This window comes from Musca autumnalis, unplaced genomic scaffold (genome assembly GCF_047663935.1).
Source record: "Musca autumnalis isolate F117 unplaced genomic scaffold, ASM4766393v1 scaffold_3, whole genome shotgun sequence".
NCBI classification, from domain to species: domain Eukaryota; kingdom Metazoa; phylum Arthropoda; class Insecta; order Diptera; family Muscidae; genus Musca; species Musca autumnalis.
Window position 1 is genome coordinate 236063897 of NW_027411866.1, and position 11900 is coordinate 236075796.

The following is an 11900-nucleotide window of genomic DNA, read 5'->3' on the forward strand; positions in this document are numbered from 1 at the left end:
TACTTATGGGTACGGAAAGTACTAAGTTTGGTACAATTTGGATTTCGATCAACACATAGAGCTGGAATCCTGAAATTTTTAATAAAGATTACCTATGGAGTGTAGGATTGAGGTAGTTTTGGAAATTCGTACTTATGGGTACGGAAAGTAGTGAACTGTTGGAGTGTAGGACTGAGATAGTTTTGAAAGTTCGTACTTATTTGGTGCAATTTAGATTTGGGTGAACGGATAGAGGAGGAATCATGAAATTCGGAATTACTGTTGCAGATAACTATCTGTCTAAATTAAGATTACTGTTGGAGTGTAGGTTTCAGGTGGTTTTGGAAATTCGTACTTTCATGCGAAAAGTGTTGATGGTATTAGAAATAGAGGAGGAATTCGGAAATTTGGTATTATAGCCGCTATTGGTGTGTAGGGTTGAGATATGGATGTTGTTGTGGATATACGTACAATAAGTGTATGAAAATTACTATATGGCACAGAATTTGGTGAAGTTGTGAAATTCGGTATTAGTACAGCAGTTGGCATTTAGAGTGAAGATAGAGAGGATGTTTTGGAATTTCGTACTTATGTATACGAAAAATACTAAATGGCGATTGGGATATAGTTTTGGATATAAGGAAATAATTTTTGAAAATTATACATATTATAAGTACTAAATTTGGTACCAGTTTGGGGTTGCATGAAAGGATATGCGCGGAATTTCGAATTGTTGTGTTGGTGTCTAAATAAGGATTTTTTAACTGCATACAAATTCTGAAATTAGGCTGAGGGCTGGCTGATTTATTGAGAAATACGAAATGTACTAAATGATATTAAATTTGACGTTAGGTTTGGCAATGAAGCTGGAATTATACATTTAGTGTGTGAAAAGTACAAAATTGCAATAAATTTGGTATTGGGCTTAGCAATAGAAGTGGAATTCCGATTTATTATTTATTTGTCAGGTTCATTGTTAGAGGTGGTCGTACAATAAGTGTACTAGAAGTATTAAATAATACTAAATATTGAAGCACTGGTATTGAGTGAATCGATAAATGAAATTTGTTATGAGGATCGCTGTGTAGATTGGATCAGAATGTTTATTAAAATCCGCCTTTAAATGTATAAAAGGTTTCTACATGTAACAAGTAGAGCTAAAGCTGTACAATTTGAGCTAAGGTCCTGGATTTTAAAAATTGTACTGAATAGTGTACTATAATGTACTGAAATCAAAAAGCAGTAAGTTCATTTGAAAAGGTAGATCTATGCGGCTAATTTTTTACAAGAAGGTTTTTACATTCTGAGAATAAAAAGGCCTAAAATAAAATAACAGGTTTTGAATAAAAGTTATCCACATTTTGATATCACAAAATTTTCAAATATAACATGGACTGTAATTTAAAATGTAGTCCGCTTTTGAAGTGTAGGGTCTTTTTTGAAATTCGAACAAAACGTGTACGAACAGACTTAAATGAAATTAAATATAAATTCAAATAGATATTAGTACATCAACATTTTCAGTGTTCACCATATTAAATACTGTTTATTTGTATATTATTCCTTTTCCGCATACGTAGTAGCGGGCATTTTGCTAGTTAATAATATAATTGTTCCACAAACATCCCAGTCGGGACAGGGGAGACTTCTCTCATATCAATGAGTGCACCCCGATTCATATTAGCTCAATGATATGGGACCTACTGTTTATAGCCGAGTCTGAACGGCGTGTCTAAGATACCACCTGTAGGAAAGTTGTACAATGCTGAAATACTCAGAAAATGTCGCCAACATTACTGAGGGGTATTTTCCCACCGTTGAAAAGTGTTTGATGTTGACTGGCCGGGGAATCGAACCCACGATCTTCGGCGTGCAAGGCGGGTGTGCATACCATTGCACCACGGTGGCACCCACCGTGCGCCATGATATAAAGTATACAGAACTGTCGTAGGTCACTGTTATTACACGTTTACGATGAAAAGAAGAATTTTATGGTAGCAAATTTCGAAGTTTCAAATTTCATGATTAGCCCCTATTACATTTTGAAAACCAAATTTACAAAAAAGTAAAACTACAGCTGATTGTCACTTCTACCTTATATAAATGTGCATTGATTACAACGATATAAAATCCTATGGTGACTAACTATCAAAAAGAATGACTCTCACAATAGTCCATTGCGGAACTTGGTCTTTCAGATTCTATTCCACAATAGTTCAAAAATTTTTTGGTTAAAACTAGTTTAAGGGGACTTTCCGTATCATGTTGAAATTTCTATAGCGAGTGGTCCTTGTAATAGTATAATTTGCTAATATTTAGCATCACTTCTTAAGGACTTGTCTAGGGTGAAAGTTTTTTACTGACTAGAAAATGCCAAATACCCATCCAAGAGGTGGGTGATTTGATTCAATTTATTAGTGGAATAATTAGCCTTCTGTTTATGATACATATCGACAAACGCCTAGAATGTTAAAATGGGAAATTCCAAAACTTCTTTTGTTACCTTCGAAAATACAACATTTTTATACCCTACACCACCCTGTAGTAAGGATATTATGTGTTAGTGCATTTGTATGTAACATGCCTAAGGAAAAGAGATAGACCCATAGTTCCTTCTAGGGATATGCATAGAATCACTTTCTAAGTCGACTTATGCATGTCCGTCCGTTCGCAACGTACAGGTCGCAATTATTGTTCGATTTGGCTAAAAATTGGGGAAGATCATTTTTTAGCCTCATGAAGAACGCTATTGCTTTTGGTGACAATCGGTTCAGATTTGGATATAGCACTCATATATATTTTCGACCGATTTGAGGTACTTGATGCACCAAACAGCCTATATCTGTGTAATTTTTATGAAATTTGGAATGTGTGATGGAATTAGGTCTATAGATAAATGTGCCAAATTGTATTGAAATCGGTTCAGATTTGAATATAGCTCCCATACATATTTTCGGTCGATTTGAGGTATTTGATGCACCAAACACGCTGTATCTGTCCAATTTTGATGAAATTTGGAATGTGTAATGGAATTAGGTCTATAGATAAATGTACCCAATTATATCAAAATCGGTTCAGATTTGGTTATAACTTCCATATAAATTTTCGGCCGGTTTTTGGTATTTGGTGCACGAAAGACGTCATATATGTCCGATCTTAATGAAATTTGGAATGTGTGACGGAATTTGGTCTACAAATAAGTGTTCCAAATTACATCAAAATCGGGTCAAATTTGGATATAACTCCCATATATATTTTTGGCCAATTTTTGCTATTTGGTGCACGAAACACGTTATATATGTCCGATCTCAATGAAATATGGAATGTGTGACGGAATTTGGTCTAGAAATAGGTGTGCCAAATTTTATCGAAATCGGTTCGTATTTGGATATAGCTCCCGTATATATTTTCGCCCGATTTATGGTATTTGATGCACCAAAGACGCTATGTATGTCTAATTTTGATGAAATTTGGAATGTGTGACGGTGTTTGGTCTAGAAATATATGTGCCAAATTATATCGTAATTTGTTTGGATTTAGCTCCCATATATATTTTACCTATTCACAGTGATGTAGGGTGTCATATAGTCGGCCCCGCCCGACTTTGATCCTTTCCTTACTGGTTTTTTTAAGCGCCACTTAGGTGCACTATTCTTGTGAGAATGTATTTAGCTGTCGCCCAAGCCAATTGATTTTTCTACTTGTTGTATAAACAAGTTAGAACGAAGTAAAGTTCGGCGTGGCCGAACTTGTTATACCCACCACCACGAGTTGTATTGAAGTAAAATTGAATAATTCGTTTCCTTTCGTTTATGAAGAAGACTAAATACCAAATTTCAGTAAGTTCGGTAAAACAATGACCTAACTTTTAAAATACCAAAATTCTGGAAGTACAGTTCCATGGAAGCTATATCAAAATGTCGATCTATACCTACAAATTTTCTGGCGGAAAGTTGTTAGACTCAAAGAAGACTAAATACCAAATTTCCGATATTTCAAAATACCGAAAATCAAGAGGTCTGATTCTATGGGGGATATGGGAACCCCGGACCTATACTGATAATTATCTTCTGGAATATTTTATAGCCCCATGGAAGACCAAACAAGTAAGAAAGTATCAGTCAGCTGTGCTGACGGAGATATACCTTCAGCCACTGACCAAACTAAAAGTTTGAAAGAAACTTTTAAAAAAGTTTTAGAGTTATGTTGCTCTATAGCCGTTTTGCTATGCGCAGGGAGGGTTTTGGGCCTTGGTTCATTATCTCAGGAAGTATTGATTTACTCCGGAAAAAGATTGTACCGTTGTTAATGAGGCCCCTAGAACAACATACTGAAAAAAGAATCAAAACGATGGGAGAGGAGCTCGTAAACTTCACGTTTCTTGAATTTTGTGTGGGAGGTACCCGAAGAAGTGGACCGATATAGCCCATATTCCAACTTCATACATGATATAGCCCATATTCCAACTTTATACATAACTGGATGAAATAATGTGATGTGCAAATCCTGCACCAAACAGAAACTCGCTGCGAGAATTATCTTGCGGATTTGTCATTTTGGTTGGTGCCGTCAGGGTTTCTTGGAACATTTAGGCCAATATCTCAGGAAGTAGGGACTTGCGCAAGAAAAAAATTGTACCGTCGTAAAGGGAGCCGTAAGGACAACCTGCTGAAAAAAATCAAGACGATCCGAGAGGAGCTCTTAAACTTCAACTTATCCGAATTTTGTGTTTGACGTACCCGAAGGAGTGGACCGATATAGTCCATATTCCAACCTGTTACATGACTGGATGAAATAATATGATGTGCAAAGTCTGCACCAACCAAAAACTCCCAGCGATAATTATCTTGCTGATTTGCCATTTTGGTTGGTGCCCTCTGGGATTCTTGGAACTTTTAGGCCAATATCTCAGGAAGTATGGACTTGCGCAAGAAAAAATTGTACCGTTGTAAAGGGAGCCGCAAGGAGCTTTTAAACTTCACTTTATCCGATTGTTTTGTGTGGGAGGTACCCGATGGAGTGGACCAATATTGTCCATATTCGAACCCGATCTATATCTGGAAGGAATAATACGATGTGCAAAGTTTGGACCAAATCGATTGCTCCCTTCAAGAGTTATCGTTCACACCATTTTACAGACAATTTTTTAACTTTTGCGGGGGAGGTACCCGAAGGAGAGGACCGATATGGCGCATCTTCCAACCTGTTACATGACTGGATGAAATAATATGAAGTGCAAAGTCTGCACCAATCAGAAACTCCCTGCGAGAATTATCTTGCGGATTTGCCAATTTGGTTGGTGCCGTCAAGGATTCTTGGAACTTTTAGGTAAGTATATCAGGAAGTATGGACTTGCGCAAGAAAAAAATTGTACCGTCGTAAAGGGAGCCGCAAGAACAACTTACTGAAACAAATTTCAAAACAATCCGAGAGGAGCTCTTAAAATTCACTTTATCCGAATTTTGTGTGGGAGGTACCCGATGGAGTGGACCAATATTGTCCATATTCGAACCCGATCTATATCTGGAAGGAATAATACGATGTGCAAAGTTTGGACCAAATCGATTGCATTCACACCATTTTACAGACAATTTTTTAACTTTTGCGGGGTAGGTACCCAAAGGAGACGACCGATATGGCCCATCTTCGAACTTAAACTAAGTTATAATTACGATACCCAAAATTTGGTTCGAATCTGTTGATCCGTTCGAGAGTTATCGTGCGCACCAGCCAGACAGACGGACGGACATGGCTAAATCGACTCCAAATTGTCTGAAACTAATTTCGTCCAAACATACTTGGGGTCTAAAACCGTTATTTCGATGAGGCACATTTTTGTTCGTATCAAAGTGTATATACCCAAAGGCAAACAAATTTCATTCTTTCGGTTGGATATTAACATCACAACCTTCAGAATTACGAAAATCGGGAGGTACCGTTCTATGGGGGCTATATCAAAACGTGGACCTATACTGATGAATTTCAGTCAGAAAGACTTTTACCTCCAACAAAGAATAAATACCAAATTTCAGCCATTTCGGTGGGCTGCTGTGGCCATAACCTTCAAAATACCGGAAATAGGGAGGTACCGTCCTATGGAGGCTATAGTATAGTCGTGGACACATACCGAAAATTTTCAAAAAAAAAAATTAAATTTAAAAAAAACTTAATACCCCAAATGAAGACCAATTACCAAATTTCAGCCATTTCGGTGGATTATTGTGGCCACAACCTTCAAAATACCGGAAATAGGGAGGTACCGTTCAATGGGGGCTACATGGAGGCGTGGACCTATACCGAGGAATTTCATATGGAAGACTTAATACCCAAAATGAAGATCAATTACCAAATTTCAGCCATTTCGGTGGATTATTGTGGCCACAACCTTCAAAATACCGAAAATCGGTAGGTACCATCCTATGGAGGGTATAAAGTCGTGGATCTATACCAAAAAATTTCATATGGAACGTTTAATACCCCTAATGAAGACTAAATATTAAATTTCAGCACTTTTGGTGGAATATTGAGGCCACAGCCTTCAAAATACCGGAAATAGGGAGGTACCGTTCTATGGGGGCTATACTAAGGTGTGGACCAATACCGACAAGTTTAATATGGAACGTTTAATACCCTAAATGAAGACGTAATATCAAATTTCAGCCATTTCGGTGGAATATTGAGGTCACAACCTTCAAAATACCGGAAATAGGGAGGTACCGTTCTACGGGGGCTATACTAAGGCGTAGACCTGTACCGACAAGTTTCTGGGAGAAAGTTTTATACCCCCAACGAAGACCAAATACCAAATTATTGTGGCCACAACCTTTAAAATAGCGAAAATCGGGAGGTACGTTCTATGGGGGCTATATGAAGGTGTGGACCTATACCGACAAATTTCGTATGGAGGGTTTAGTACCCAAAATGAAGACCAATTACCAAATTTCAGCCATTTCGGTGGATTTTTGTGGCCACAACCTTCAAAATACCGAAAATCGGGAGGTACCGTTCAATGGGGGCTACATGGAGGCGTGGACCTATACCGACGAATTTCATATGGAAGGTTTAATACCCAAAATGAAGATCAATTACCAAATTTCAGCCATTTCGGTGGATTATTGTGGCCACAACCTTCAAAATACCGAAAATCGGTAGGTACCGTCCTATGGAGGCTATAAAGTCGTGGATCTATACCAAAAATTTTCATATGGAAGGTTTAATACCCAAAATGAAGACCAAATACTAAATTTCAGCAATTTCGGTAGAATATTGAAGCCACAGCCTTCAAAAAACCGGAAATAGGGAGGTACCGTTCTATGAGGGCTATACTAAGGTGTGGACCCATATCGACAAGTTTCATATGGAACGTTTAATACCCTAAATGAAGACGAAATATCAAATTTCAGCCATTTTGGTGGAATATTGAGGCCGCAATCTTCAAACTACCGGAAATAGGGGGGTTCGTTCTATGGGGGCTATACTAAAGCGTAGACCTGTACCGACAAATTTCTGGGCGAAAGTTTTATACCCCCAAGGAAGACTAAGTACCAAATTTCAGCAGTTTCGGTGGAATATTGAGGCCACAGCCTTCAAAATACGGGAAATAGGGAGGTACCGTTCTATGGCGGCTATACTAAGGTGTGGACCTATATCGACAAGTTTCATATGGAACGTTTAATACCATAAATGAAGACGAAATATAAAATTTGAGCCATTTCAATGGAATATTGTGGCCACAACCTTCAAAATACCGAAAATCGGGAGGTACGTTCTATGGGGGCTAAATGAAGGCGTGGATCTATACCGACGAATTTCTTATGGAAGGTTTAATACCCAAAATGAAGACCAAATACCAAATTTCAGCCATTTCGGTGGATGATTGTGTCCACAACCTTCAAAATACCGAAAATTGGGAGGTACGTTCTATGGGGCTAAATGAAGGCGTGGACCTATACCGACGAATTTTATATGGAAGGTTTAATACCCAAAATGAATACCAAATACCAAATTTCAGCCACTTCGGTGGATGATTGTGGCCACAACCTTCAAAATACCGATAATCGTGAGGTACCGTTCTATGGGGGCTAAATGAAGGTGTGGACCTTTACCGACGCATTTTATATGGAAGGTTTAATACCCAAAATATCCTAGGAGCAATATAAACTTCCATACCAAATAACAAAGCTATATCTCAAAAGTTGCGAGCTGTATCTTGATTTCAACAGACGGACGGACGGACATGGATATATCGACTTAGAATTTTAACCTGATGAAGAATTTATGTACTTTATAGGGTCTCCGTTGAATATTTCGATGCGTTACAAACGGAATGACAAATTAATTTCTACCCTCCATATTATGGTGGAGGGTATAAAAATAAGGAAACAGGATTTTATTCGTGTACTCGCGGTTGGACAAGTCAGTCGAATTTTTGAACCCGCAAAAGTTAAAAATTCTCTGGCGTATTTGCAGTTTAATGCTTGCTTTACATTTACGAAATCCACTCGATTTCAACTGTAAATTCCTTTGCGTATACGTCAAATTTTCATTTGAAATCCATTGGATTTCATTTGACATTTAAGCAATGGAATGACAGTTGAAATCGAGTGGATTTCGGAAATGTAAACTTAGTGTAAGTCCATGTATCCGATAGTTTTAAATGTTTTTTTTTTTTTTTTTTTTTTAATTTTATTCTTGGGGAAGTCCATACTTCTCGGGCAGATTTTTTTCTTTTGTTTTATTTTAAATACTGATGACAATAGTCATTGTAAAAAAAATTCTTTTTATATAGAAGCCGGATTTTCTTATAAAAATTCTGTCTTTGTCTTTGAGTTTGAGTTTCAGCTGAGGGGATTTTCACAGCAAGCATTACATACAATATAATGTTACGTTCATACATCAGTCAGTATTTAGATTTATTTTTAATTTTTGATATTTTAAGCTGTTGAGAATAAGCATTATTGTTGTTCTTGTATTGAATCTAAAATTATTCTGCCCTATCGTTGTTAATGCCACTTTAATTCCACAAACAAATTATTATTTGTCATATCAGTGTATCGCACAAAAAGAATTCAAACACAATCACCATTTAACAGATATTAAAAAAATACATTCAGTGGTTAGGCAATTAGTTTTATTTCGCGTTGTTGTAATCTCTGTTAGTAACACCACTGAATTAGGATTTCATTTCACTTTTATTTTTCATACATTTTTTATACTTTCAGTTGGTGTTTATTCCGAAACACTTTTCACGAAAATCCACAATTTTCACCTAATGTTGGAAACAAGTTTCAAAATCAAGTGATCGCCAATCACCACTCTTTAATGTCTAGGCCAGGCGCTTGATTTAACGAACATATATACATATGACCGACAGACCACTCCGTTTTGTTGCAAATAGATACGCTGCAACTTCACTTTGAATAGCCAGATAATTAACGTATTATTATTACTTTTGTTGCTGTTTTTATATATTTTATTAAGGCTCGATTACGTTAAGCGTTCGAGTAGCTAGCTGTTGCTTGTCTTGCTCATGGGATTTATTTTGCTTTTTTCAATGCAATTACTTCGAACGCTACACAAACCGTACTGAAGTCGATTTGTTTGTGGCGTGTAAAAGAAACTAAACATTTGAGCTCAGCTTGGGGTTTGAAAAAGCAAAAACAGCAGCAGCACAAATAAAATAAAAGCCACAACCGCAACGAAACATAAACACAAACACTACACACCGCCGTTGTTGTTGTTGTGAGAGTTCATACTCGAGCAACACACAAAACAATCTTTTTTACAGTGGAGATGGGAATTATAGCAGAGTCTTGATCGGACATTTATAATAATAATGATATAATATCCCAGCAAAATTTGAGGGAAGGGGTTTTATGCCAAGGCGTGATTTCATAGCATCTTTTGCATTGGTTCAAATGAAGTCGTGAAAGATCCGATCTTTTCATTAGCTTTCAAACAAATGCAAATGAAGTCGTGAAAGATCCGATCTTTTCATCAGCATTTGAACCCATTTCATCGATCCAATAGAGATAAATTTTGTGTTTTTATTTATACACTTTTTTCTAAATATATAAGTTAAATTATTTACAATAGGCTAGATGTTGTCGAAGACTCGAAATCACAACCAACGTTATTAAAACTCTCGTCGTAATGTTAATGTCATTGCAAAGGGTTGGTGTAAATGACATACCAAAGCATTGGTGGAAATGACATTCCAAAGCATTGGTGAAAATGGCATGTCAAAGCATTGCTGTAAATGACATGCTTTGGATCCAAAAATGAATAGCATCTATTGGGGTCCACGCTCATATAAAATTCATCGATGAAGATGCTAAAAGGATGACATGCCAGATCACTTTCACCCATGATTGAATGGCATCTTTGGCATCGAACATTTTGCTGGGATATAATAATTGTTCCACAAACATCCCATAAGGGATGGGAAACTTCTCTCATATCAATGAGTGCATCCCGATTCATATTAGCTCAATGACATGGGACCTACAGTTTATCGCCGAGTCCGAACGGCGTGTCTAAGAAACCACTTTTGTAGATAAGTTTTACATGGCTGAAATACTCAGGAAATGTCGCCAACATTACTGAGGAGTATTTTGCCACCGTTGAAAAGAGTTTTGATGTTGCCTGGCCGGGCAATCGAACCCACGACCTTATGTGTGCATACCATTGCACCACCGTGGCACCCCGGACATTGATAACTAGTAAAAAATGTTTAAGATCGGCCGGGACGAACCCTCCACCATAAAATATTCTGAACCAAAGATCGGACGATATGAATTTCTTTGCTAGTTGACTTTTCAGGTCTTGGTAGCTGAATTATCCTCGCCACTTTCCTCTGGAATCACTGACCAATTGATCAATAGGTTGAGGATTTCTGCTAAATAGGCTTTTGCAGCTGAGCCAATGTCCTTCAGCATAAGCATGGAAAAGCCATCAGTAGTGCGATTCTCTAACATATTTTTCGAGTTACCGACAAAAATCGGTAAAATTAAAATGCTTTAGCGGCGAATAAAAAGTCGTCGTAAAGTTCTACCGATAGCAACAGTGTTGTCAACTTTTGTTTCAACTTTCCATTCATAATTTTGCGTTTTTATTTTACCGGTTTTTGTCGGTAATTCAGAAAATGAGTTAGAGAATCGCACTACAGGTTCCAGGGCTTTCGATGGTTTGGCTCTCAGTTTTCGGATTCTCTTTAGGGCTGGTCTTTTTGTCCTGTTTGGCATCGATGATGACAGCACCTCCGAAACGTACAGCGATGTTTCCTCTCTGCATGTTTGCTCCTGTAAGACTCTTCACTGTGGCCCAGAGCTTATGTGAACCAGCTTCACTGTTGTCCAGATGTGTTTCACCCATTTCTCTCTGCGATACTGGTTGACGGGAATATTGATTTCCTCCGACAGAGTTGGGAGTCTTGGATCATCTGGAGTTAACTGGCGGATTTCGCCTCGTTGTTCTGCGGTCGCACAGCAGCTATTGGAAAATTGGTCCTACAATGTAGAATTCTGCATGCAGATAGTTATATCAAGCTCTTGCCGTTGTTGTGGCTTCTAGGGCACTAAAATTGTCGAGAAGAGTACTATTAAATTTCATTCTACAACTACGGAACTTATCCAGAATGCCTTATCAAAGTTTTGGCCTTTGACTCCTTCTTTAATCTAGCGAAAACAGAACTTGTACTGTTCACTATAAAGCGTAAGTTCGGCGATTTTGTGCTACTGGTCCTGGATGGAATGTAACTACACCTTTTTCAGATGTAATTCGAAACATTTTAGTTGTAATTCGTAACATTTCATTTGTAATTCGAGAATTCTATTTGTAATTCGTAACATTCCATTTGTAATTCGAATTATTCCATTTGTAATTCGAATTATTCTATTTGTAATTCGAATTATTTCATTTGT

General features: G+C 37.4%; 1 protein-coding gene across 9 annotated transcripts in view; it reads right to left on the minus strand.

Moving 5' to 3' along the window:
- The window catches only part of Hexo2 (beta-hexosaminidase 2), a 33296-nt gene extending 23693 nt beyond the window's left edge, over positions 1-9603 (minus strand). For 2 of the 9 annotated variants that reach the window (XM_073977292.1, XM_073977291.1), the window contains exon 1: positions 9429-9597. The gene's annotated coding sequence lies outside the window, so the exon portion shown is untranslated. Of the gene's footprint in view, positions 1-9061 lie in introns of all 9 variants that reach the window. The other 7 variants (XM_073977289.1, XM_073977288.1, XM_073977284.1 and 4 more) reach the window with 6 other exon arrangements.
- Between the last annotated feature and the right edge of the window lie 2297 nt (positions 9604-11900).